Source organism: Physeter macrocephalus, chromosome 14 (genome assembly GCF_002837175.3).
Source record: "Physeter macrocephalus isolate SW-GA chromosome 14, ASM283717v5, whole genome shotgun sequence".
In the NCBI taxonomy this organism is placed as follows: domain Eukaryota; kingdom Metazoa; phylum Chordata; class Mammalia; order Artiodactyla; family Physeteridae; genus Physeter; species Physeter macrocephalus.
In genome coordinates, this window is record NC_041227.1 from 20628217 (window position 1) to 20655829 (window position 27613).

The 27613-nt window shown below is 42.2% G+C and overlaps 1 protein-coding gene across 5 annotated transcripts in view; it reads left to right on the forward strand.

The window, feature by feature from the left end:
* Positions 1 to 27613, forward strand: part of CTNNBL1 (catenin beta like 1) — a 170719-nt gene that overhangs the window by 113633 nt on the left and 29473 nt on the right. The window lies entirely within an intron of this gene.

Sequence of the window (27613 nt, forward strand, 5' to 3'; positions counted from 1 at the left end):
GGTTTGATTTTTTTTCATCATGATTAGTAGAACGACATAGGTCTCTGCAGGATCTTTTGTATTCCTTACCCTCCTAGGTAAAAGTTTGGGAGTTCCTGTCTATCACTTCTCAAATTACTTGACTTAGTCTGTACCAACTTGGAGTGGCTAAAGGTGAAGGTGATGCCTTCAGTGGTCACCTCCAGTGATACCTTCTCTAATGAAAGCAGCTCTCCAGAGACAGCAGGAAGTCTGGCAGGGGAAGAACTATGGACTAGAGATGTCAGAACATGTAGAGAGTTCAGTTCACCTCAAACCAGATACTGACCAAACACCAGCTGTGAACATGCTAAGCCTACTGCTGGTCTTTTTTCTTTCCTCAATGGAAATTCAGCAAAATGAGGCCACGGGAGAGGGAATGGGTGGTATTGGAGATCGAGGAGATAAAATTTTGGAGACAGTCACTATTCATTGAAAACCTGCCACATTCCTAGTGCTGCTGCATTATATGCTATCTTAGTTGGGCCTTACCCATGAAGTAGATGGTGGTGTTCTTGTTTTTTAAGATAGGGAAATCAGCTAAGAAAGGAACCAAGCTATGGTTCTACAGCTAAACAGCTGTGTGACTTTAGACCCTTTGCTTAACTTCTCTCAACTGTGTTTTCCTTCCGGCTCTGTAAGATGTGGAAACTAGACTAGTGAATTAGAAGCTCTGTTATCTGTACCTCAAGATCCTGAGGCACAGGCCCTAGTTGTCAAGGCTTTGTCCTATAATCCAGGAGACTCCTCGAGGACTGTGGGTGGCTGACCTGCTGGGTTGTATTGAGAGGCTTGATGCTACATTTTGAGCATGCTTGAAGAAAGTGAAGGAAAACAGCCCTCAGCAGGCTCTTGCTCTGTGTGCATGGCGCTGAGAAGAGAAATGACAGATTCAGTGAGCAGCTGTTTTCCTTCTGAAAAATGTGCCTGGTGGCGTGCTGGTAACAGTACATTTGCTTTAGAGTACCCACATTAGGAATTTGATAACATTATATTAGTGAGGGCAGTGGATTGGGAAGACAGCTCCTGGAAGGCACGTTTGGACTGTAATGGTTGGTGAGGATGAGCTCTGCATCCTGAATACACCGGCACCCAAAGAGTGACCCCCAAGGAGAAAACACAGCCCTGGCCCTTCTCCCACCCCCGCTACTGCTCCTGGCCATGAATGGTAGGGTGAGAATGGAGGCAGGGCAAAGCAGGGGCACCTTGTGCAAGGTTTCTTTGTCCTGTCTTCTGGGTTGCTTTCCAAGTGCTGACCTTTCTGAAGGAAGTGGACCAGGTTTTGTGTGGTACTAGAGCACGGTAGCTCAGACCATCAGGAGTATTTGCAAACGTGCCCAGCCCCAGATTTCTGCCATGCTCTTGCCTCCATCTGTAACAATTTTCTCTGACCTGTCTGCTTGCCTGCCTTATAGTCATCCTTCAAGTCCTTAGTTTTGATGTCACTTTCTCAGGGAAGCATAACATGAGCTCCTAGGCTTGAATAGAACCTCCTATTAAGTGGACTCTTGGACCCAGGACTTTGACTTCATAGCCCTTAAGATTATGGAACCAATAGTCTTGTCACCTCTGCGTCCCAGGGCCTAATCCCATGCTTGGCATGTGGTGGATACACAGTGTATATTTATTGACTGCATGAATGGATAACTGCTTCCCTAAAAGACTGCTCATTAAAGACAGACATGGATTTGGGGCTCTCCCCAGAACCTTGCAAGGTTGAGTCAATACAGTTGACAGTTGTTGGTCATACACCTGGGGTGACCAGCTTGTTTGGAAGCAAAAACAAGTGGGTTCCTAGCCTTAAGTTTTTCTTTGTCTCATGGGCTTAGAAATTATGGCAGAACTCCTCTCCCCTCCTTTAGAGCTATGCCTTTAAGAGACATGTTATAGATGGAACTTCCTTATAGGTGAGACCACCCTATGACAAGCTTCTTTTGGTAATCCAGCAACTCCTAATAACGGACTATGGGCTGGGAATCAACTTGCCCGTCCAGAACCTCTGGAAGGCTGCGCTGTAAGCTTCCCTTTCTTGTCAGATTCAGGGGCTTGTCACATATCAGGGTTAAGTTCATCCTGGTCCAGTCTCAGCCCCTGTCATCTCTTAGAATCTTCCGCAAACTCCGATGGTAGCAGTATAGCCTGGTGTGGTACAGGATGATCCACTGCTTGTCAACCACGTGATCTTGGGTTAATTCTTAAACTCTCCGAGCCTTACTTGAGCCTTACGTAAAATGCTGGATCTACCACATAGGGTGGTTGTGAGGGTCAGGTGAGGTGACAGATACTAACTTAGCACAGACTCTAGAATAGAGTAGGCACTTTAAGAAGTGTAAGTTCTCTCCTCTACTAAATCTGTCTCCAGTTCTGCCCACCCTGACCTTAGTCACACATACCCATTCTTCTAAGAGGTCACTGGGAAGCCAGGCAAAGAGACTGCCTACACCTTGGGTGTGGGAGGATTGGGAGAGTGTGAGTTTTACTGGCCTGCGGTCTAATCGCTGTATGATGGCTGCATGAGAATGGGCAAACTCATTCTTGACGGGAATGTCAGGAGTCATGATATGCTAAATAGTGGGGCGGCATAAAAACAACGTGTTCCTAAAGCCAGCAAAAGAGCTTTGAGAGAGGACAGTCTCTAGATTAAGCGGACTCTAGAGAGGAGGGAAGAAGCAGAAACCACCCTTATAACCTAGAATTGTGGGTAATGTAGTTCTTTTGTGAGTTAGGGTGGAGAAGGAAAAGAATTACCATAATTGAAATCCATTCAGTTTTGCATAATAAAACCTTCTGAAATAGATCAGGGGAGGCACTTAGCTTGGGGGATGGGTTGGAAGGAAAAAATTTGCCCTTGGGTACAGTGGCATGATTGGCTGCCTCCTTGGTTTTATAAAGAATAGCACAGTATATATTGTCCCCTTGGAATTAACTGCTTCAGAATATGAGGGAGGAAGAAAAGAGCTGGGATCCAGAAATGGCATTTGACCTTTACTTCTTGTCTCTTTTAAAAATTCTTATTAAAATAGGTTCAATTTTCCTTGTATTGCTTCATTAGGTAGGTGAGTTATTGAGTTTATAGCAGTTCTAGTTAATTGTACTGTTTCAGCATGGTTCCCCTAGAGGCTATTATGAGCTTTAAGGGGGTGAGCTACCAAGCAGTGTGTAGGTGTGTGTGTGCATGCTAGGCATATGCACACATTTTACCTCATCAACAATGACAGCAGTAGATAACAGGTCACTGCTTTAAAAAATACTTTTCTGTCATCTGCAGAGAATTGTAGGTGATTCTCATGGACTCCTCAAGTCAGGAGGTATACAGTTGCCTGGTGCTTCTTGGACTCCTAACAGTGAGGAATTGCAGACCAGAGCTCCCACCACCTTCCAGGCTTAGGAGAGGGAAATAGCAAAACCTTTCCTGCAGTCAGAAAAGAAGGGAGTTTTAGGCAAAAAAGAAATATTTTTAATGTGTCCATGGTGGGCTGTGGTAATGACATGGCATCGTTTGGGGCCAACTTTTACTGGGGCTCCTACTATGTTCAAAATTTAACAGACCTAACATGTGACAGGAATAAAACTGAATTCCTGTCCTGGGGGGAGCTGCTCTTTCCCAGTGTTCCGAATCTCCAGATCCTTTGCCTCAGCCTGTCCCTCAAGCATTCATTTTTGTCTGGATTGGCGGTGTCTTCCCCCAGTTCTTTATTTTATTTTATTTTTTTCTACTCCCCATACTCTCCTTGATCTTATCTACTACCTGTAGCTTTAACCTCTATCTCTTTGCCACTGATACCCAACTCTTCAGCCTTGTCTCTCTTACAAGCTCTAATCAGCACAACTAATTAACCAGAAGACAACTACACCAGATACTCAAATTCAGCTCATTCAAAACCTTACTCATTCCTTCATCACCCAAGTCTCTTCTGCTTTTCCTGTCCTGGTAAATGGCACCCAAGGCAGAAATCAACACAACCATGCTTAACTCTAATATTCCCCACATGCACAGGACAAGACTTGGGTTGGTGTCTTGGTCCTGCCATTTACTAGCTCTGTGACTTTGGAAAAGTAGCTTAACCTCCCTGAGCCTGTATTTCCTCAATTGTAAATTTGGGATAATATTGGAATCTATCTCATAAGGCTGCTATGTGAGGATTAAATGAAATAATGCAGATCAAATGATTAGCATAGTGCCTGCTTCATTAATATTAGTGGCTGGGGTGCAGATAGGTTTCCCATTTGTGTTCCTCTTCCTTCTACTTTATTGGTAATTTTAGAAGTACCCACAGAAAAAAATCCTTTTTCTCCCTGGATCTGCCATTCATAGGGGTAGACCGTACACATGCCAGTCTTATGTGGAATGTAAGACAAAAACCTCTCCCATAGAGGACGTACTAGGGACCCCCAGGTCCCCACTTCTCCACATCATGTAAACAGAGAATTCAAAGATTTCGCCCCCTCCTTTTGTATTCCCCAAGCTTAAAAATCCCAGAGAGTTGGTTGTAGTGCTCAGAATAATGAACAAGTGAAGAGTAAATGGTATTTAATTTTAAGAGTAGCATTAAGCCATCTGCTACCAGGGACTTTATGTTAAACAAGGATGGAAATGTCTGGCTGTTGTTTTTTGTCACTATCTGAAAACCTTATAACTGAATAGTTCCTGGATCAATTTCTTTTCTCTCCCTCCAGCTGCTTGTCTCATTCCTGACCTCAGATGACAAAATATAAGGAGGCTGAAATAAGCAATGTGTTTGGACTTAGGGTTCCTCTCATCAGGCTTGAGGGGATGATTTTGAGTGTTGCACATCTGGTTTGCTAACTGGTTCCAGTCATATAAGGATTAACCCATGGGCCTTTCCCAAGTAGAGCACAGCATAGTTGTTTACCACTGAGGAAGACAGGGAAACAAAGGATGTATTTACCATCCTGGAAAACTGCTCTTCTCTTTTGTGGGAGGAGGTTAGTGGCCAACTCAACTCACATTTTATTGAGCATCTGCGATTATACTGAGGGCTTTACAGGTGTATATACTTTATGAATTAGGCATTTCTATCGTCTTTTTTGTAGATGAGTCTCAAAGAGTTTGTTAATTACCAAATACCTTCTAGCAAGTGAGTGACAAAAGCAGAATTTGAGCCTAGGTTTGCTTCTAAAGCTTCTTCTAACACCAAGGTGGCTCCAGTGGTCTTCTGGTTGGTATCCAGAGGCAGCACAGTGTAGGGGCAGGAGGATTGTCTTTGTAGGAGACAAACCTGGCTTCAAATCCCAGCTCTACCCCCAAAATAGCTGGTGGCCTTAGACAAGTTATTCTTTCTGGACTTTGAATTCCTCTTCAATCAACAAGGCAGATAAAACCTTTCTCAAATTGTGTGTGAAGAATAATGATCATTCGCATCCTACATAGTCTCTAGCAAGTGGACATTTAATAAATGGTAAAATAGTTGCTGCATGTCAGCCTCCTTTCAAAAATAGTCATCCTTACCTCTCTCAGTTTTCATGTTTACATGTAGGGAGCAAAACTCCTTGACTTTCGTGGGTGTGAAGCCCAGTTGTGCACCAGGACTGCATATGTGGAGAGGCTGGGTCATAACAGGAGCTACCAAGAGATGGGACAGCCAGTTTATCATGATGGCCTACTAATCTGGACCCTCAGTTATAATCCTGATTGTGCTGGTCCTGTCAAAATTCATCACCTTGAATGAGGTCCTATACCCTTCTCTTTCAGTTTGATGCTCTTGCAGAGGGTCTGTTTCTATGGATAAGAGCCCTAAAGGAAGGTCAGTGAGGCTTCATTCATTCTTTCATTAAACAAACCACTAGCCCCTTCCGTGTGCCAGGTTTGGTGCTGTAGATGGAAGGTGAACAAGCTCATAGTGCAGCTAGGGAGACATGGAAACCTGTATTTATATTACAAGGTAAAGTGGTAGTAGAGAGCACGGAGCAGGGGCCCCTAATCTAACCTAGGTGGTGAGAGAACAGGTGGAGGTTAGAAACAACTCCACCTTAGAAATGTGGCTCTTGAGCCAAACCTTAAGTCTGAGTTAGCCACAGGAAGGCATATCAAGTGAAAAAAGCAGTGTGTATAAAATAAAAGGTGGGAGGCACAGACTACAGTGAGCCTTAAACTAGCTGCCCCTCAGAATCATCTGGAAATTCGTTTAAAATGTAGCCTTCTGGGACATGTTCTCAGAGTTTCTGGTTCCACCAGTCTGCATAATGCTGGTGGATATGTAGTTCTATTAAGCTTGCCGTGAGTACCCTCTGAGACCAGTCTGGCACCAGCCCTTGGTAAAAAGAGCATGGAGCAGAAGATTAGATCAGTTAAGCAGAAGCCAGACCTTGAAGGACCCTGCGGAGCTGTTGTGAGGATTGACTGAGTTGATATATGTACAGTGCTTAGGGCAGTACCTGGCACATGGTAAGCATTCATTAATGTTAATAGTTATTGCTTTTCTTACAGTTATTTTATTGTGTTATAGTAAAAAAGGACTCCCCCCAATTTTTATAGGTCATAGGTAGAGTACTAATTTTAATTATTTTGACTATTTCAGCTAATTTAGCACAAACTCAATTTTGATATTGAAGGCCTGGGTGGAAAGGATGAAGGAGAAACATCTATCACTGTTTTTCTTTTACGTTTTTCATTTTGCCAGGTAGAAACTTAGTCCTTTAGTGGTAGCATTAGCTGAATTCTTATTTTGGATATAGAGTTTTCCACTGGTACATTTATTATTTTGTCAATATAACTCTGTTAGTTTTCATTTATAATCTTGGTTAAGTTTTATAGAAATAGTTTAGTGTGCAGTGTATCTCCTTTATAGAAGTAAAACAAACACCAGGAATGTTGAAGCAGCAGTCAAGAAATAGCCAAACCTTTTTAGGTTATTTCTTTAGCATTAGGTGGTGCCAAAATGAGGAAATAACTTAGGGGCTAGGCAGTAATTAACTGGTTTATTAAACCTGGTTTATAATAACCTGGTTTATAAAAATTCAACATGTAATCTTTACTATGATATGCTTCCTAATGTTACCACTGGGGGCTTTTTTTGTTGAGTACTCTGATAGGCAAAAACCTCTCAGATGAAAGCATTCATTATATCATTTCACCTAATCCTTACAAGAACCCTGTGAGCCATGGATTATTATACCTACATTTTACAGGTGAGAACACTGAGGCATAAAGAAGTTGTCATTTTCCGAAGACACAGCTAGTACATGGCCTTACTGGGATTTTAAGCTAAGATTTTTCCATGGTTTCTGAAAATTAAATCATATGCAGTACTCTTCTAATTCTTCTTCTTTTAATCATAAATCAGTGTTGCTTAATAGTAGTGGGCCTAATTTAAACTGCTTGGTGTCTTTTGCTATTCGATTTCTTTTAAGTCATCAGTAGTCCTGCACCCAGTACTGCATAAACTCTCTCAATTCCAGACATTTTGCCCTGCCACACTTTGTTCACCTCTTCTTGGCTTCCGACTTCAGGGTCTATCTGTCCACTGATAGTCTACTCTCTTCTCGGTGGCCTCTCAGGCCTGAAGCTCAGCACTGCTTCAGCCTTCAATTTCTGTTCCTAAACATTCCCATCTGCTTACTTTGCAGTTGCCTGCCTTTAAACACTTCACTCAGCACTCTGGCCTGTTTTCTCCCTCTGTTGGCCCCCTTGAGAATGAGACATGAATCCATAGTTTTCAACCCTCACTGATGAGTATCACTTGAAGAGCTTTGACAGAACACACATGCCTGGGCCCCACCTCCAGGAATTCTGAGCATCGGAACGCCAAACATCTGTTATTTTTTAAAAGCTCCAGAGCCTGTTGCTCAGCTAGGGCTGAGACCCACTAGCCAGGATGCTCAGAGCATAAGCCTTGGTAAGCATACTTTTTACTTTCTCTCTGGGCCAAGAGAAGATTGTTGACATGGCGGGTCTTAGGGGAAGGCTTGTTAAAAATATCTTTATTGCTTTTTCTGAGTATGAATAACTAACCTAATGTAGAAAAGTCAAGCATTGTGGGAAAGTTAAAATCACCCCCAATCTCACCACCCAGAGTTAATGACTAGAAACATCGTGGACACTATCCATTCAAACATCTGTGTTATGGGTGGGGGTTGGATATATGTGCATATAATTTTGTATAAGTGGATCCATGGTGTATATGCTGTTTTGTAACCTGTTTTTACTCAGTATGTCTTGGGCATATTTGATAGGGGTGAGTCTTTTAATACAATTAGGAAACTGGACTGTATATTTTTAGAAGGCAGGATAGATTTCAGGTTAAATGATTAGGTTGTAGAGGTGATAGCAGTTTGGAAAGGTAAGCTGTGCTTGGATGGTGATGTTGGCTCTTCCAAGTATTGTTAATGTGCTGGGGCTTCAGGATGGTAAGGAAAGGAGGTGCGGACTGAAGGCTAATACGCCTGAGTTCATTTGGTTATAGTATAAGGGAAGTGAAGATGCCTTTCAAATTTTTTTTTTAATGTGTGAATATTTTAATGTGTTAGACATGTTGGCATCTAACAGTAGATATAAGGTAGAAGGAGATAAACTGAAAATAGACCTGTATACGTTTCACTGCTCATAAAGAATACAGTTACAAATGTGAGATATTTGTTAGTGTCCACCTTCCTGGACTTTTGTGATATTGCATGTGATTTTTATACACAGCAGCTTGCAGGTTGCTGGGGAAATGCTCTGTGTATTTAATCATGTTGCAGTCTTACTTGTTTGTTTCTCTTATGGTAAGAAAATGTCTTTGGCTTGCTTTTATAGTCAGATTGATTTTGCTTATGGGTGTCCAGATGCAGATGAAATATAATTAGCATAAGAAGGAGGTTGAAAAGATGTTGACTATTCTTTTCTGGTAGCCAAACAAAGGATCCCCAAACAAATTATTCTCAGGTATCAGGTTAAAGTGAAGCAGCTCTTTTCTCTTTAAGATTCAGGTTTATTAAAAGGATATATGTGTTGAGCTGGGGAGGTCACCCTGGGGATGTGGTTGGAGAACCTTGCTGTAACCATCTTGGGGTGATTTTCTGCAGCTGAGCACCTCTGTTTGCGAGTAGTAGCTTTAAATCCCTTAAGTAGCCTATTAGAAAGGAGCCCTGGGCTGGGTTCAGAAGGTTTGGATTTGCTTCTACCATAGGCTCTGTGACTTCGGTAAGTCATTTACTCTCTGAACTTCAGTTTCCCCACCCTTAAAGAGGGAGATAATAATATTTCACAGTGTGTGAGAATTGGATAAGATGGTGTATGGGGAAGTGCTTTTATATACTATAAGATTATGCACACGTACAATATGGTTGTGGTGTATTACATTCAGTGTTTTTCCCTTGTCTCTTCTACATTCCTTACATTTTTTTCCTTGTAACACGTTTCTTCCTTGTCTCTGGCTCCAAAGTAGAAAGAAAATGATGGTTAATTTGTTCCATATTTGCTGCAGGGTTACCATAAAATAAATTAAGCGTATCATTTTGATAATCACTAAAAATAGGCCTACAACTTTCTTAAAAGTATCGATTACTAATAAGTCATGTCTCTGTTAAGTATGCCTGCTGGCTGGCAAACTCGTGGAGTAACAGTGTTTGCTTTCCTCGTTAGCAGGCTGATTTTCCTGATGATGTGCCAGCCAGTCTGAGGTTACTGTTGACAGTGATGGCTGTGGTGGTGTCTCACATTTACTGAGTATTTGCTGTGTTCCAGTACACCCATGATGTCATTATCCCTAACATCAGCCCTTTGTGGAGTATCATTAGCCTGGTTTATTACTGAGGAAACAGCCCCCAAGAAGTTAAGCACTTTCTCAAATCGTGCACAGTTTAAATTAATGTCTGCTAGAACCTAAGGCGTATGTTCTTGATCCTATGCTTTAGTCTCTTAAAGAGACAACTGAAAACCAGAGTTGAATGACTTTTAATCATCACCAAAGCAACCTTTAGTTATTTCTAGAAATAAAACAGGAAAATTTATAATACTGGCAAGGCAGGGCAGAAAAGCTCTATTACCAAGTTTTTTTGTATTATGTAGGATGTGAATTTGGCCGGGGTGGGGGGGGCATATTTGTAATGTAGGATGTGAACATTTTTTATAACATCAACCTAAATTTTTGAAATAATGAATCTTGTTATAGAGTTTTTCTGTATGTTTTATATTAAGTTAGATGTGTTTTTCTAAGCTGTAAGCTTGGCATAGTTCTCAACAGTGTAGGGGGAAAAGCTTATAGAACATGCAGACTGGAGTTCAAATCCCAGCTTATACCAGTTGTGTAACTAAATTAGGTGTTCTGAGACTCAGTTTCCAACGTGAAGGTGAGGGTGGTTTCTGCATACCAACAAATAGTTCTCGAACACCAGCAGGCTGTCTTAGAATTCAATGCAATTCTGACATTATAGACCTGGAGATAGGAGCATTTTCCACAGGTTGAGGGCTCAGTCCTACAACAGCCCCACTCCCACTCCTTTTGGACACCATTCGCGAGCCCAGGTTGTTATCAGTACTTCTGATCAATTAATTGGTTATAAACCAGAAGTTTCCAAGACCTGCTCCTTGGGTTCTGTGCAGCTCACAGAACTCAGAGAAATATTTTATTTACCGGTATATTATAAAATGATAGAACTCAGGAACAGCCAAATGTAAAATATGAATAGGGCAAGGCATGGGGATAGGGTGCGGAACCTCCATGCCCCGACTCTAGGCACGCCGCTCTCCCAGCACCTCTATAGCTCTCCACACCCCATCCTTTTGGGGGTTTCATGGAGCCTTCGTTACATAGGTGTGATTGATTAAATCATTGGCCATTAGTGATTGATTTGATCTCTAGCCCCTCTCCCCTCCCAGGTCTGGGGTTGGGACTGAAAGTTGCAATCCTCCAATCACTCTAATCTCTTGGTTGGTTCTCCTAGCAACATAACATTAACATAACAAGAGACACCGTTGTAGCTTTCATCACTTAGAAGATTCCAAGGGTTTTAGGAGCTCTTTGCCAGAAATTGGGACAAGGACCAAATATAATAGTTCTTATTATAAATCACAGTATTACATTAGGCACATTAATTAGCTTCATTGATCTCAGATATACTGCATATATAACAGTGCTTCTCAGTGTTTATATTGCCGACAGATTACCTGGGGATCTTTTAAAAACACAATCTGCTCCAGTAGGTCTAGGATGAGGCCTGAAGTTGTGTGTTGATAACCAGCCCCCGGGTGGTGCCACTGCTGCTGGTCCTCTGACCACACTTTGAGTAGCAGGGATCTGTAAAGCTGACAGGGACAGGGTGAAGGGACAAAGGAGGTGATTAAATAGTTAATCCCACTAAGGGACTGTAAGTAGAGAAAAAGTATGGGAGACCCCTTGATCACTCAAGAAAGCAGGTTTGCTTAGCAACAAAACCGTGCAACAGAAGCGTGAGACATGCCCCGAAACAATAAAACAGTGGTGGAATGAGACCCACATCCTGCCCAGTGAGCTCAGTAAGTTATCTGTCTCTCAGATTCATTGTGGCATATAGTAGGTGCTTAACAAATGTTAGCCCTCTTCCCTTCTCCTTCCAACATGGCCTTTATTTAAGAAGTACTTCTGGAAATGTGTATTTTCCCAGCATGTCTTATCTCTGTCAAAGTTCCAGGCTACAGAAGACATTTTGCAAGTAGTAAACTCAGGATTAAGCTTTAAAATGAGAGGTGCCCACATCTGAGCATAGCTTGATGACTTAGGAGATCATCTTGAGGTGTTTGCCCAGAACTAGGAGTCATTTAGGAAGTCTATGAAAACCTTTGTAAGATGGCCTTTCAAAGGAATCCTCGACTGACGTCTTCCATGAGTTCATTCACTCTAAAGTTTTCTTCAGCCATTATTTGTTGAATACCTAATGGTGCCAGAAAGGAAGAGTGCCTTTCTGATTATTACTGTGCTTATTCGTGTCATGCTGGAGAATAAAATCTCTGTTTTCCAATCCCTGTGCCAACATGTGTCCTACTATCTTACACACAGTTTCCAGGAGCTACCAGGGTGAGGTCAGAGGCTTCCCAGGAGCAGGAAGACTTCCTGTAGTCCTCGTGGGGGTGTCTCACTGAGCAGGGAAAAGGACAAAGCCAGGCTGAGGGGAGTTCTGGGATACCACTGCCAGCAGGGACACACTGCTGCTAATCTGCAGCCGTGCCCAACATCTGCCAAGGCTGCTTATCATTCCCCTTTACCAAATATTTATGATGAAGCAGGCTGGGGAATTCTTTCCTTGGGAATGCATCTTGGGTTCCATAGTGGTAAACAAGTAGGATTTGTTTCAGAGAAATTACTTCGAAGTCAGTTTTTTCCAGAAACCATCTGCTTTGTATAAAGCAAAGGGACATTGGCATTCAATTTATAGCTGTGTTCAAAATGGGCTCCCTGCTTATTTTTTACAGCTCAGTTTGCTAAGAAGTACCCCAGAAATTTGGGTGCTAGTAAATTTAGTTTACCACTAAAAAGGCAGATTTGGGGCAGTGGAGAGAAAACTGGTCAGATCAGTCTCTGGCTCTTACTAGCTCTGAGAACTTGGATAAAACATATAACCTCTCTGGACCTTACTTTTTCTCATCTGTAAAATGGGGAGAATAATTCACTCCAAGTGTGGTCATGAACATAAAGTGAGAAAGAGTATGTGAAGCACCTAGCACAGTAACCTGGCATGTAACACTAATAAATGGTTTTTTTCCTCTTAAGAAAGACCCATTGGGGAGTTCCCTGGTGACCTAGTGGTTAGGACTTCGAGTTTCACTGCCATGGTCCGGGTTCAGTCCCTGGTTCGGGAACTGAGATCCCACAAGCTGAGCAGGCAAAAAAGAAAAAAAAAAAAGAAGAGAGAGAAAGGAAGGAAGGGAGGGAAGGAAGAAAGGAAGGAAGGGAGGGAAGAAGGGAGGAAGACCCGTCGGGAAAGGCACGTAAATCTCTGACCCTTAGTTCTTTATTTGTACAACTGTAAAATGGTTGCACTGAGTATATGGGAAAATTAGCCTGTGAGAAAATGATGATGGCAAAGTACTCCATATATCTGCCAATTGTTGATTATATCTTGTTTGTAAAACAGAATATGGACTCCGTCTTCCCAAATGCCGTGTGTTTTTTAGGATTAGCCAGGTTCCTTTATCTCCTCCCTATTATGAGTCTAATACCTGTTAGAATATGATCCTGAAGCAACTTCACAGAGATGACTGCATGTTTTCCCTGTAGTTTTTGTGTGTGCAAGATTATAGAATGGTTTAGTTCGTTAGTCTCACAATGGAAATGAAAGAACTGTGTCAGTGCAGCCCTGAAATTCCTTCTGTACTTTCACTGCTGTATTACTACTGGCTGATGGAAAAAGGGTTACGAAGTCAGACTTCAAGAAAATGAACATAAGGCCGCCTTGGGTCTGCGAGCAGGTTTTTCTGGTTTCTGTGGAAATCAGCGAAGCCCTGGAGTCTGGAGGAAGAGTGTGTGGAGCCCAACAGTTGGTGAGGCTGCAGCGGCTTAAAAGAGGACTTTACTGCTAAATGTGGGAAGAATAGGAGGAGGAGCGGTGGCTGTTTGAAGAGTGCAAAGGCAGGACTGGTGAATAAGATGAAAGTCGTTCAGAGGTAGGTTTAGATCATTCCCTGAAGGCCTTGGAAACAGGTTTTTCTTTCTTTCTTTTTTTTCCCCCCTAAACTGAATTTCTGATCTAAAGCAGGCATCCAGGGATGGCTTTCAGAGGAGTGTGAAAATACCTCCCTTGCTTTGGGGCTGTGATGATCAGCTCTCCTGAGCCAAAGCAGGTTGATACTTGGAAAGTGGGAAATTGGAATAGCGAAGAAATCACTGAGGAAGGGGAGAAAGTGGGAGAATTCTGGCGCTTAGGTTTAACCTCGAGTATATCCAAATCCATGTTATTACAGGGTTCTGCTGTGCTTTCCTAACCTTTTAGGCTTATTTGAGAATACAGTAAGCTAACCATTGAAAAGGACTCTTCAAAAAAAGAAAAAAGCCACATTACAAATACTCATAGTGATTGTCTCATTTTAGGATCTAAAGATTTTTTAATGTTTTTTTTAGGGCGTGGGTGGGGAGAGGAGTGCTAATTGTATAATTTACCTTTTAAACCTGAAAGAGCTTCTAGGCCACAGAGTCAGTTTAATTTAGATGAAATACTCCTAAGTGATGTGCTAAAGGAAAGTAAACTCTAACCAGCCACACCTGACATTCAGATGGCTTCATCAAGGGGGCTCACTAAAGGACTCAGGCTGGTGAGTCAGAAACCACGCATCTGAGCCGTCTCATACCAGTTCTTCAAAACACTGCTGGGTGTTGAGTGCTGCTTATGTGAGTATTGGTGGGAATGCAGAGAGAAAACAAAGGTGCTGAAACTCCAGGCATGCATTTCTGCCATTACAAGGATGAGGGTTAATTTTTTTAATTAAAAAAAAAAAAAGTTGTATCAGTCCTTCCAGCCAGGTTCTCCAGAATATAATGGAAAAGGGTCCTGAGGAAATCCTTCAAGACAGATGAAAAGAGGGGAATGTGCCTTTCACCAGCAGTTACTCCTGGTTCTAGGATTTTCCCCACTGGGATGTGTGGCTGGTTCTGAAAATGAGTGAGACTGCACACTCAGCTTTCTTGGGGTAAATACCTGACTCTCTTTGGACTTCCTGGAAAAGAACTTCCTGAATTAGTGTATCAGTTAGGAATTGCAGTTGGTTGCTAGTAACAAAGACTCGAAATCACAGTGGTTTAAACAAAATAGAACACATTGAGGTTTATTTCTGTCTCATGTTAAGTCAGCCCAGAGGTCAGCAGGACTGGACTGGCACCTTCACAGTGTCAGCCCGAGCCCAGCTTCCTTCTGTCATTCTCTTCCTTATCACAGGGCCAGGGATGTTTGCTTGCTTGTTAATGCGCCCCAGGCACCTATAAAATGCCTGGACTTTTCAGGATTGCCTCATGGCCTTAGATGGTTCCTAGAGTTTTAGTTACTATGTCTACATTCCAAACCACAGAAGACCAAAAGGGGAAGGGAGCAGAGGGCAGAAGGGGTCATGGCCGTTCCTGGAAGTCCCAAATACCAGTTCATCTTAAGTCTTGACCCAAAGTTAGTCACACAGTCATAACCTAGCTATAAGGGAAGTGGTGGTTTGTTTGTTGTTGTTTGTTTTTTTAAGCTGGGCATATTACCAAGTAAATATACGTTCTATTAGTAAGAAATAAGAAGAGAAATTGGGTAGGTAGCTGGCAGTCTCAACCAGTCAGGATGCTGCCACTTGGTATAGAACACCTCTCTTGGGCAGAGCTTGTCTAGCCCATCTCAGAGTGGTGCTCCCCAGAACCAGTATCATTCCCCAATCCACACTGCCGCTGCTGGAGTGATAGGGTTGGTTTCACTGACAAAGCACCTTGTAGGAGCCATAGAAAACTACAGATTGGAATCATTTTCCAAGGAGACAGTTGCGTACGCACGTGGCAGACATTTAGAGTTTCATGGACCTCTCCTTCAGCCCATCTAAGATATGGGCCTTCCCTGATATATGAACATTAGATTTTTAGGGAACTTCATGCTTTCAGCTCAAGCCCTGAGTTGGGAGAATTAGATGCCACATCCCTCTGTTTTTGTTTTTGTTTTTTTTTCACTCTGAGTCCTTGGAGAATAATTGTGTAGCAGAAAGAAGCATTTCTTGGGCATACATATCCCTTTCTTACTGTAAGGCCCATTTTCCCACAGATTCAAATCCGTAAATTAGTTAAGCTAGCACTTAAACACTTTCTTAAATCCATAGTGCTACTGGAACTCTGAAAGGAAGGAAAGAAATCCCATGGGAAAGTGGAACTAAATTTTTAAAAAGCAACACCTGTCATATTGCTTTGTACCCCGTAGATGCTTAGACACTTTGTAGAATCTCACCGCAACTGAAAAATGAGAATACTGAATTAATTTTGGCTGTATTTCAGGTTAAATGGGTTTCAGTGGGCCTGTTTCAATGGAAAATGCATTCAAAATTGCAAACAACAAACATATTAAAAACTACTTTTTGGAAAAATGGCCTTCAGGAGTCTCATCATTTATATTCCAAGTTCACATCTCGCTTTTTTTCTTTAGGAAATGTCCCAACATTTCCTAAAGAAAATTTTCAAACCTACAGAAAAGTTGAAAGCACTGTACAGCAAATGCTCATGTCCCCACCACCTAGATTCTACAGTTAACATTTTACTATATTTGCTTTGTCATGTATCTATCCATCTCTCTCTCATCCATCCATTTTATTTTTTGATGCATGAAGTAAGTTGCAGACATCAGAACAGTTCACCCTTAAGCACTTCAGCATGAATATCATTAACCTAGAGTTCAGGGTTTTTTTTAAATAAAATTTCATAGAGTGAAATGCACAGATCTTGAATGCAACATTTGATGGATTTGAACAAATACATATTCTGTCAAGATACAGAACATTACCACCATTCCAGAAAGTTCCCTCATGCCCTTTCCCAGTCAGATCCCCCCTCCTACCTCACAAATGTATCTACGGTTCTGTTTTTCACCATAGATTAACCTCATCTGGAACCTCATATCAGTGGCCTCAGGCAATGTATACTCTTCAGGGGTAAAGCTTTCACTCAGCATACTGTTTTTGAGATTTATCCATGAAGTAGTATTCCACTGAGTGGATGTATTTTTCCATTCTACCTGTTGACAAACTGTTTCACGTTTGGGGCCATTATGAATAGGGCTGCTATGAACATTCTTGTATAAGTCTTTAATACCGAGGAGTGGAATTGCTGTGTCATTTGGTAATTGTTCACATTTTTTTGATAACTAGAATCTTGTCGTTGAATTAAGGGAGGACCTGATGTATCGTCTAAGCCACTTTTTTCCTTTTACAATCAAGGATGTTGAGGCCCAGAGAGTAGGTGGAGAAGAGACCTATTTAGAATCACATAGAAGATTTTTCTCAGAAGAAGATTTTTCTCAGAGTTTGGACTAGGAACCCATGTCTCTTTACTCTGGTGATCTTTATGTTGTATTTCCCTTCTTCCCCCAGAAAGGGGGCAAGGAAATTGGCTTCTTTCTGAAAGATCATTAACTATTTCAGGTTTTGCTTAGGGAGAATCACCTGTTATATATACACCCAAATGCAATATATTGTGTGTGTTTGTCGCGTACATTTCTGTAATATTCTGGATCTGGTCCTGCTTCTTCTCCAGTGTACGTTCCTATAAATCTTCCAGGATGATCTTTCTGGGACAGAAATCTGATCGTGTTGCCTATTTTCTGTCAACTCTTCTGTAGGTCCTGTGGGATAAAATCCAGACTCTAGCTGAGTGTGCAAGGTTCTTGTTCACCTCTCTTTTTCCTCATCTGCCATCACCTCACCCACCCACGGCAGCCTGTCCTGTGTTGTGCTCCTTTATATCTCCATGCCCTTAAACCTCTTGTGTTTTGTCTGGAATGCCGTTGCCCCTTTGTCTCTCTGATAAATTCCTTCTCAGTCTTCAGAGTTTGGCTCATCCAGACCCTCTCAGGGAGTCAGTTATTCCTTTCTATACAAATGTATCTCTTATAGCTAACTCTTACCATGCTGTTTAGTTAGGATGTCAAATTCAGTATTAGTTGAATCTCTGGCACAAGGCTAGACACTGAGGTGTGTCAGTGAATAAGATGGACCCTGCCTTGGAGGAGCTTACCATCTGTTGGGGAGATTCACATAGCAAGAGCGGTTTCAGTACTGCGTCATCAGTACTCATAGGGCCAGCAGTGTAGGAGAGCTTACAGGAGCTCCCCACAGCCTTCCAGGCGTCAGGTATTTTGAAAACTTTATCAAATGAAACTATCTCATGATTTTATTTGTATTACTATTGAGGCTGAATCCTTTTTTAATATGCTTATTGGGTATTTTTTAACTCTTGAGGAAAATAATCAAGTTTTATTATAGTGGAACTAATGAGGTTACTTCCTAATTAGCTATGAAACCCTGGGAGGCAAATTTCTTTTCCTAGCTGTCTCTAGTCTCTTATCTGTAAAATGGGGAGGATAATAAACATGGTTCAAAGGATTGTTGTGAGAATTAAATAAAGTAATACATGCAGAGCACACATAGGCACATAATAGGTTTACAATAAATTTTGCCTCTTTATGTCCCCAGTCTCTAGCCCAGTGCCTGCCAGGATTCAGTAAATGTTTGTGAAGAATAGGAATATATGTATTTTGTGTATGTGTTAAAAGGGACTATATATAGATGCTTAACACAGATCCATCTGTCTTGAAAAGAGTGTTTGATTTGACTTGCATCAATATTCAACTGGAGTGGCTGAGTGCACATGCATGACTCTTCTTGGGTTACCACATCCCCTGCTAGGCAGATGTCCATTATAATGAAATGTAAAAAGGGAAAAAATAATAATAAAGGCAGAGCAGTGTGATGTTATAGCTTGATTTGACAGGGCCTCCTGCTACTTCAGCTGCCAGTGCCAGGCATGGAACAGATTAATCTGTATTCCAACACACCAGTGCTGAAGTCAAGATCGATCTAATTAGGGTATTTTAAACATCCTGTTTGCATCTAGAGTCTTACCAGAAAGCAGTCTCTCCATCTGGGGGAGCTCAGGGGGAGGTGGGCAGCAAGGTTCAGCAATAAAACAGAGATGGCTTTCATTTTAGAAATGAGGGAAGGTCACTTCTGTGTGATTTCATTAAAACAAAAGAGCTAATGGCCTTAAACAAAGGCATCTCTTCAGCATGGCCTTGAATTTTAAACTGGCCCTGCAAGATCTTGCCAGGACATGGGCCTGCTGGTTGAAGTACAGGGACCATTTCCATCCTAAGAATAGAACTCTGGCTGACCCATATCTTTCTTAACCATTTGGGCTGCTGGAAGGAGGTGCAGGCTCTGAAGCTGGGTGGGCAGATCAGCCCTGAATTCATTCCCCAATGAGCCATGCTGGGCCAGTATTTAAATGCCAGGCCATTGGGGTGTTGGTTAGGGTCCACTTTCCATAGTCCAGCATGTACATTTATCCGCTGTCTGCACCCCTCCCCCACCTTTCCAACCTAAGCGCCTTTTGTCCCCCTTCCCTCCCACCACACTGATCTCTTCCCAGTTCTTTGCCTGTACCCTGTACATTTCAGCTTAATGCCTTTGCTTCACGCTTGTCCATCTGTTTGGAGCACTGTTGTTCCCATTGCCCCTTCTCCTGCCGAGGCTCCTCTCTTGCCTGCTTCTGTTCTTCAAGGCTCAGCTCAAGTGCCATCTTGCCTACCAGCCTCCCCAGTTATCCTCACTGGAAGAGTATTTGCCTCATTAGTAGTTTCTGCCCCTTTCCCATTCACCATCACTTTCTGTCAAGTAATTTTAGACATAGTATACCTCAACCACCTAGAGGGCAGGATTGTCTGATTGTCTCAGTCCCCAAACACTGTATCTCATATGCTGTAGGATTCTATCTTATGAATAAATGAATAAATCAGTGTCAGTTCCTGTCCCAAAGATAGTCCTGTGGCCCAGCTCAGCTGGTTAATGCCTCCTTTTCCTTTCTGGTAAATATAATCTTCCCCTGCCTCATGGGACCAAAACTCCAACAGAGATGCAAGTGGGACACCTCTGAAATCCAGAGACACAGAAGGATGAGGAGGTCACATTTGGGGATTATTACTGTGCACCTTGTCACCTTCTTCCCTCTGTTCCCCACCTCCACCCCAGTCCTCACCTTGGGAGACTTGCTAATATAAATAGTAGTCCATTTGTCCCAGGAGTCGAGAATGTAGTCCAAATTTGTGCTTCAAGAATTAAATGTGCTCCTAGAACCCAAAATTCTAGCTTCTGTCTACCAGCTTTGCCATAGAAAACTTGGGGTTGTGAGCTCACAGACATTTACTTGCCAGTGTAACACCTCCAGCCTTGCTCATAAGTTGATGAGGATGAGCTTCTCTAGAGTGGACTATCTTCTTTCATCTCTACAGTCCCAGTACTTAGTACATTGCCTGGCACACAGTAGGTACTCAGAAGTTTGAGTAAAGGAATGGCTGGTGTATGTACCACTTTGTGCCCTGTAATTACTTGTCCTGTGGTTATAAAACTCATAAAGGAGAGCGTCTTTTTCATTTCCTCTGCAGGTCATGTGTTGTGTTTTCAGTTCTTGCAGCAAGATCAAAAGGCAAGGACCATCTCTGCTTAGATGTGCTGTGTCCTTCAGCTTACTGATAAATAGCCACTGCCCATCTCAGGGCTGTTTGCAGGTCTCCCAGAATCTTGTATTATTTGGCTTTATAGGCAGCCACGCTTAAGGTCTTTATTTTAATTTATTGTGGGATTAAAGAGTCTGAGTGAAGTTGGCCTTGTTCCATTTTAGAGTTAGAACAAATCTCGAGTTGTAGAAAATAGCCCTACTAAATAGCTGAGAAAGTCAAGCCATCTAAGTTCCTTTTTTTCTCAGCAGGGGCTAGTTAGAATAGCCCAGGCCGACTGAAACATGTTCAGTTGCCAGTATGTGATCAGGATGCAGTACGGAAGGAGTGAGGTGGCGATCTCTGGCAGGTGCCTCAGTGAGAGAATCTCTTGTGATGCTCTTTTTCAGTGCAGCAGATCTCAAACTAATGTCTGTTGAGTGCCTACTGTGTACATATCTCATTTGATACAATGGATTTAATAGATAGAAGGGACAGCCGCATTTTACAAATAAGAGAACTGAGGCTCAGAGATTAAACAGTATGCCAGTGGTTTAGTTTAACCAGCTAGTCAGTGTCAGAGGCAAGATTTGAATCCAAGTCTGTCTGATCCTGAAGCCCCACATAATTAACTAATTAATTCACTTGGCATTTCTGGAGGAGGTCCCTGGAGTTAGTCCTCTCAGTGTACCTCTCAGCAGTAGGACACTGATGGGCCTAGTTGTTTATAGGCCCGTCTGGATGAATAACTCTCCTCACAGAGAGAGGTGACGTTAGCCTATTGGGATTTGGACCATACTTTTTTAAGAATGAGGATGGGAAATGCACTTCCATCTCATTCTTTACAAAAGTGGCACATACTGTAGGAGGCTGGTTAGAGTGATTGCCACAGTCTGGTTGTGCCATTCTGGAAAGACCTCTGATCTGGGCATACTAGATCTTGGGTTCTTAACCCAAGAGCCATCCCTAAGAGATGGGAACACGCTGAAACTTCATGGAAATGTGGCATTTGTGTCTATCTATATATACGGGAGGGAATAGCATGCATAAGCGTTCATCAGATTCTCAGAAGTGTTTGTCATGATTTTAAGAAGGAAAAAATAAGGAAGGCGGGGGACAAATTGCAGATCTAGATTTCAGTGGCCTAGAAAGGTACTTTTGACTGGAAGCAGCAAATCACATCCTTTATCAGGGCTCTTGTTTCTATACTTGAAATCCCAGAGGAGTTGAACCAACGATTTCTAATTCTCCTTTCAGCTCTGAGAATTACAGAATTCTGATTGACCCTAGAGAATCAAACTTTTAGCCCCCCCTTGCATATATCCGGGGGGTCTAACCCATTGCTAATCACTCTTGAGAGGCCCTGAAGGGATTTGAGCTGGGGGAAGAATGGGCAGAACCACTCCTCTAGGCAGCTTCACTAATTTGTGTCTGAGGCAGTCAGTTGTCTGACTGTTGAGCAAGGCACCCAGCAGGCAGGGACTCACACTGGCACACAGTTTCAATACTGGCTCTCTAATTCTCCACCAAGACCCCTGCCTCCTTACCTAGTGACTTCAAAGTGTAGATTTGCGTGACCTTCCCCTCCCTGCGCCTTGTGGATTCCTTTAATGTGTGTGCGCGTGCATGCGTATGTATGTTCTGCTCTTCCTGGGTCCTGCCTTAGAGGTTGTTCTCTGCAGTGGGGCCACCACATCCACCCTGTCTATATTGACAGCTCCATAGCCATCCTTCACCTCCATTTTATCCTGTTGAAATGACAGAGCAGCTGAGCGGTGTTGGCCAGCAGATAAACCTGTTATCTCCTCTACTCTCTGTGCCAGCAGCTCTCCCCATCTCCTTGGTGCATGAGAAATTGACACCACCTTGGGCTGAAATCTGTTCCTAGGGAAGCTACATTTATTAGTGGCTAATGAAAGCATGTGTGTGTGTGTGTGTGTGTGTGTGTGTGTGTGTGTCTGTCTGTTTGCACTCACGTGTATGTGCAAAACTTAGGGTGAATGAAGTGTTTTTCTATCTGGCAGGCACCAGTGCACCTTGGGCTGAAATCTGTTCCTAGGGAAGCTATATTTATTTGAGGCTAATGAAAGCATGTGTGTGTGTGTGTGTGTGTGTGTGTGTGTCTGTCTGTTTGCACTCACGTGTATGTGCAAAACTTAGGGTGAATGAAGTGTTTTTCTATCTGGCAGGCACCAGTGACCTATGACCAGCCACAGCACCCAGAGAGAGAGATGCAAAGAACATAGGAAGATTCAAGTCTGCCTATGACAACCTGTCCTTTACTTAAAATCCCAAACTAATAGGTATATGTCATTTGTTCTTAGTATACCACTGCAATTGATCAAGGTATCTCCTGTTCCAGGCTGGGATGAGCTGTGGAAATACATGCTAATGTGATCTAGTTCCAGAAAAAATGATTCTCCTCTATATTATATTTTCCTCTTTGAAAATTACAGCTCCTGACACTCTCTCTGTGCCACCATCACCCCACATCCCATCTTGTTGAGGTATATAAAGAACATTCTCTTGGGAATTCCCTGGCGGTCCAGTAGTTAGGACTCTGCGCTCTCACTGCCAGGGCCTGGGTTCAGTCCCTGGTCGGGGAACTAAGATTGTGCAAGCCGCGCAGCGTGGCCCCCGCACTCCAAAAAAAAAGAACATTCTCTTGCAACGCCTCATCCATCTTAATCAGGAAGATTAAATGGGAGAATTACTGAGAAGTTTTGGTTTAGTATTTGTGGAACTACCCAGAACTCAAAGTCACTTCTTTATTTGGACTCTGCTAGAAATTGCTTCTGGAAAGAGTAATTCAGTAAAAGAGAAAAGAGGGGTGTTATTCATGTCTTACCTCCATATGGCCTTTCGCTTCACTTTCCTCGTTAAAACTATTGATTTTTTTGTTAATCCACATGTACGTAGTGCCTGTCTTTTGGACACAGTGAGCCCCCCACATGAAGTACATTTTCAGGCTTTGCATGGGTTAGTTTCTGATCTCTTTTATCATAAAAGTTTCTTCTTTAAAAGCTTTGATGGTTACCTTTTATATGTGGGAGTATGTAACCTAGTAGGAAAAGCTTCCATTTTGGAGCCAGACAACATGGGTTCAAATCTAAGTTCCCACCACTCTCTCAAGGACATGACCTACTAAGTAAATTGATTAACCTCTCTGACACTTGGATTCTGCATAATAACTCAGAAATGAGAATAGTACCTTTTGCATAGCTTAGTAGTGAAGATTCAATGAGAAAATTGTGTACAGACTCAAGCCTGCTGTTATTGATACACAGTAAATTGGTGACAGTTATTGTTGTACCCTGCTTACTTTCATACCGGAATTTGAAGCAACTTACAGCAAAACAATATGGTGATACTAAATCTTAGCTTTGAGTAAGAATTTGTCAAAAGACAGATGTCAAACTGGGGGAAATATTTGCAGTGTGGAAGACAAAAGGGTAATATTCTTAATTTACAAAGAGCTCATAGAAATCAAAATGGGCAAAGGATAAGGCCGGGCAATTCACACAGAGAGCAATACAAATGGTCAGTAAACATCAGAAAAGGTGTTTGACCTTATTCATAATAAAATAAAAACATGCTATTCGAAAGAAGATCCCATTTTTCACCTACAAGGTTGTCATAATTTCTAAGTTGGATAATATCCAATCTGAGTGAGGATATGGGAAAACAGATATTCTTCTACACTATGTATGTAAAATTATACTTCCACTCTCAGTGTGTATGTATGATATATGTGTATGTGCATGTAGGTATTTCCCAGCACATTCTGGTTAATTAACTTACTTAAGGTCATGCCTTGAGCAAGTGGTAGGAGCTTAGATTTGAACCTATGTTGTCTGACTCCAAAATGTAAGCTTTTTCTACTAAGTTACATGCTTCCCACATATAAAAGGTAATCATCAAAGCTTTTTGTATGTACAAAACACATAGATACACACACATACACATACTGAGAGTGGAAGTTAATTGGTACAACCTTCTTGGAAGACCATTTGTCAATGTCTTTCAACATTTTATATGTCTACGGCTTTTGACTCACCACTTCCACTTCTAGGAATTTGCCGTAAGAATATATGTGCAAAAGTGTATACATGCCAGAAATAAAGGTATACGTGCCAGAATACGTGTACATGGACATTCATTGCAGCATTGTTTCTAATAGCAAAAACAACAAGCAACCCAAAACTGGAACCCACCTAATACCCATGACTGGGGCATTAGTTAAATTATGATAAATAAGTTCAATGGAATCCTGACAGCCATTAAAAAAAAGTATGTGCTGATATGGAAAAATATAGTAGAGAATATATGTGTGTGTGTATTTACACACATGTATGTATATATACATACATGTGTGTATGTATGTATAATGTATTTTTTCCCCTCCTGTAAATGTACACAAGATACTATTAGTTTTTTGTCCTTTGGGAGAGATGAACAGGGTAGTGAGAGGAGTGTGGGAAAAGAAAAATATTAGTACGTGCTCAATAGATATTTGTTGAGGACATTCATACCTTTTTGTATAGTTTGGTTTTTCCCATATGCATCCATTCCTTTTATTTTAAAATCCATTGGTGGAGGATGGAGAGAGTCAATAATAAAGTAGTAAAAGAAATTGACTCCTGTGGTTGAGCATGGACTCACCTTTGAGCTTCTTAACAGCCAAGGCAAAGAGGTAACTCAGGTAAAAAGCACAAAAAATTTATCAGGAAAGAGAAACATTATCTTGATCTCTAAAAAGAATCTAGCAGCCAAGGACTGGTCTAAACTCATATCTAGTCTTATCTGTCTACAGCTTAAAATTCATTGGTGGATCCTTGTCACTTTTTTCTCCAGCCTTTCCCCACCTGACTGGCCTCTCCTCCCCCATGTGTATGTGATACGCCATCCAAACCGGCCTTTGCATATATTGTTCCTTCTGCCTGGAGTGCTCTATCTTCTCTATCTAGTTGTCAGCCGTGGCTTTTTAGTTTTGTTTTGTTTTAAGATTTTCAGTTGTTTGTTACCTCCAGTGGGAATTCCTCTAGGTCAGCTATACCTTGTCTGTGCTCCCCAGATCCCCTCTGCCTACCTCAGTGATGGAACTTGTCACACTGCACTGTAATTATTGTTTTGTTTTCCTCACTAAATACAGAGCTCCTTAAGGTTAGGGATCCTATGTTGTTTGGAGGCCCTGATAACCAAGTGCTTGCCAGGCACAGAGGTCAGTGAATGATTGAGTGAGTAATCTGAAATTTGGGTTCTACCTCTTTCACCAGTTAGCTGTGTGGACAAGTCACTTCTCTCTGGGCCTCGATTTTTCTATAGGTACAATAAGAGATTTGGCCTAGATAATCTATGAGAACTCTCTGGCTGATTTTTTTTTTTTCTTCCTCTGTGGTTGTCAGATTGTCATATATATACATGGAGGTTGTTACCAGTTGTCATGCTGAGTAATTTCAGAGTTTCAGAACTAAGCTTGTTAAAATTCACTGCATTTTTTATGGCCTGTCGCACATCTGTTCACCAACTTGAAGAGATCAAAGCCACATCCAGTTGCTTGGCCCAAGATTGCAGAACTGATTACGTCCCCCACTCTTCCTTCCTCTAATCTTCTCTCCTTGACATACACAGAACTTTGTTTTTTTGTTGTTATTGCCTGATGTGAGCCTCCAAAGACATCCCTTCTTATTACACTTTGTCACCCTGAGCTGAGCTGTCTTGGTTCCTTACCCTAGGTTCATGATGTTTTTTGCCTTCCTGTGAAGACAGGTCCTATTCTGTCCACTTGCCACTTTCTACCCTCATCTCACCCTACTCCTGTTCCGTGCCCCTTCCTTTTTCTCAAGGTGGAGCTTATACCAGCTCAATCCCAGCTTTACAACAGAAGTTAGAAGAAAGATATTGGGGTGAACTTGGGGTCTTGAGAAGGTATAATACCTTTCTCCACAGCATATTTTAAGAAAAAATTTATACTTAAAAAAGTGAATCTACTGATTAGAGATATTTTATTCAAACTGATGGCTCCCTAAGAAAAAGTCATCCACTTACTCCCAAATGCAAAATATCTTTAAGGACCGTTTTGTAACTGATGGTTTGAGAGCATATTACCAATGCAAGGGTGCTATTACTCTGAACTTGGGATAGGCACTATATACAAAAGGTGAAAGCTATTCAAAGGCATTTGAAAAATACCCAGAGTTCAAGAGTGATTCGTTTGTCTGGTTCCACCACCACCACCACCACCAAAAACTTGTATTGAGAGCCTGATTTCTTCCTATTTATTCAGCAGGTATTTCTAAAGCACCTACTATGTGCTAGACATTGTTGTGGGACCAGGGATATACCAATGAACAAGGCAGACTAAAATCCCTTCCTTCAAGGAGCTTATATTCTAATTGAAGGGTGGCAGTGAACAAAACAAATAATTAATTATACAGTATTTTAGAAGATAATGCATGCTGAAGAGAAAAATAAAGCAGTTAAGACTTGGAAATTGGTGGTGTTGGAGCACTGCATTTTTAAATAGGGTGGTCAAGGAAAAGCCTCATTGAGAAGATGACAGTTGAGTAAAACTAGATTTGGAGATTGAGCCATGCAGATAGTCTGGCGAGGAGCATCTCAGGCAAGGAAAACAGTTAAGTGCAGAGGCCCCAGGGCAGAAGCCTGTCTGACGTTAGAAACAGCATTTAGTCTGAATGAGTGGGGAGCCATTAGAGGGTTTTACACAGAAGAATGATAGGGTCTGACTTAGGTTTTAACCTAAAGGATCATTCTGACTGCTCTATGGAGATCAGGCCAAAGCGGGCAAGGGTGGAAGCAGAGAGCCCCACAAGCAGGCTGCTGAGTATTCCAAGCAAGAGGTGATGGTGCTGTGGACCAGTGTAATGGCAGTGGGGGTAGCAGTAAGAAGACATGGAGTCCTGGGTGTAATTTGAAACTACAGCTGACAAGGTTTCTGTGGGACATGTGAGAAAGAAGAGAATCAAGGATATCGCCACTGTTTTTGGCTTGAGAAACTGGAGGACCTGGTTGCCATTAACTCAGTGGAACAAACTGGGGACAGGCCTGAGGAGGGAGGTCAGGAGCTTGGTTCCAAAACCATGTTCAGTTTAAAGGACCTGTTAGACAACCAAGTGGAGAGAGCAGGTAGACCGGTGAATTCATGAGCCTGTGTTCAGAAAACAGGACTGGCCTATAGACACAAGTTTGGGAGTTGTCAGCACGTAAATGGTCTTTAAAGCTGTGGGACTAGATGAGATCCCCAGGGAGGTGAAAGTAGATAGAAGAAGGTGTAGGAGGTAGAACTAGAAGTCTGAAGACTGAATAACTCTAACATTAAGAGATTGGGGGGGCTTCCCTGGTGGCGCAGTGGTTGAGAGTCCGCCTGCCGATGCAGGGGACACGGGTTTGTGCCCCGGTCTGGGAAGATCCCACGTGCTGCGGAGCGGCTGGGCCCGTGAGCCATGGC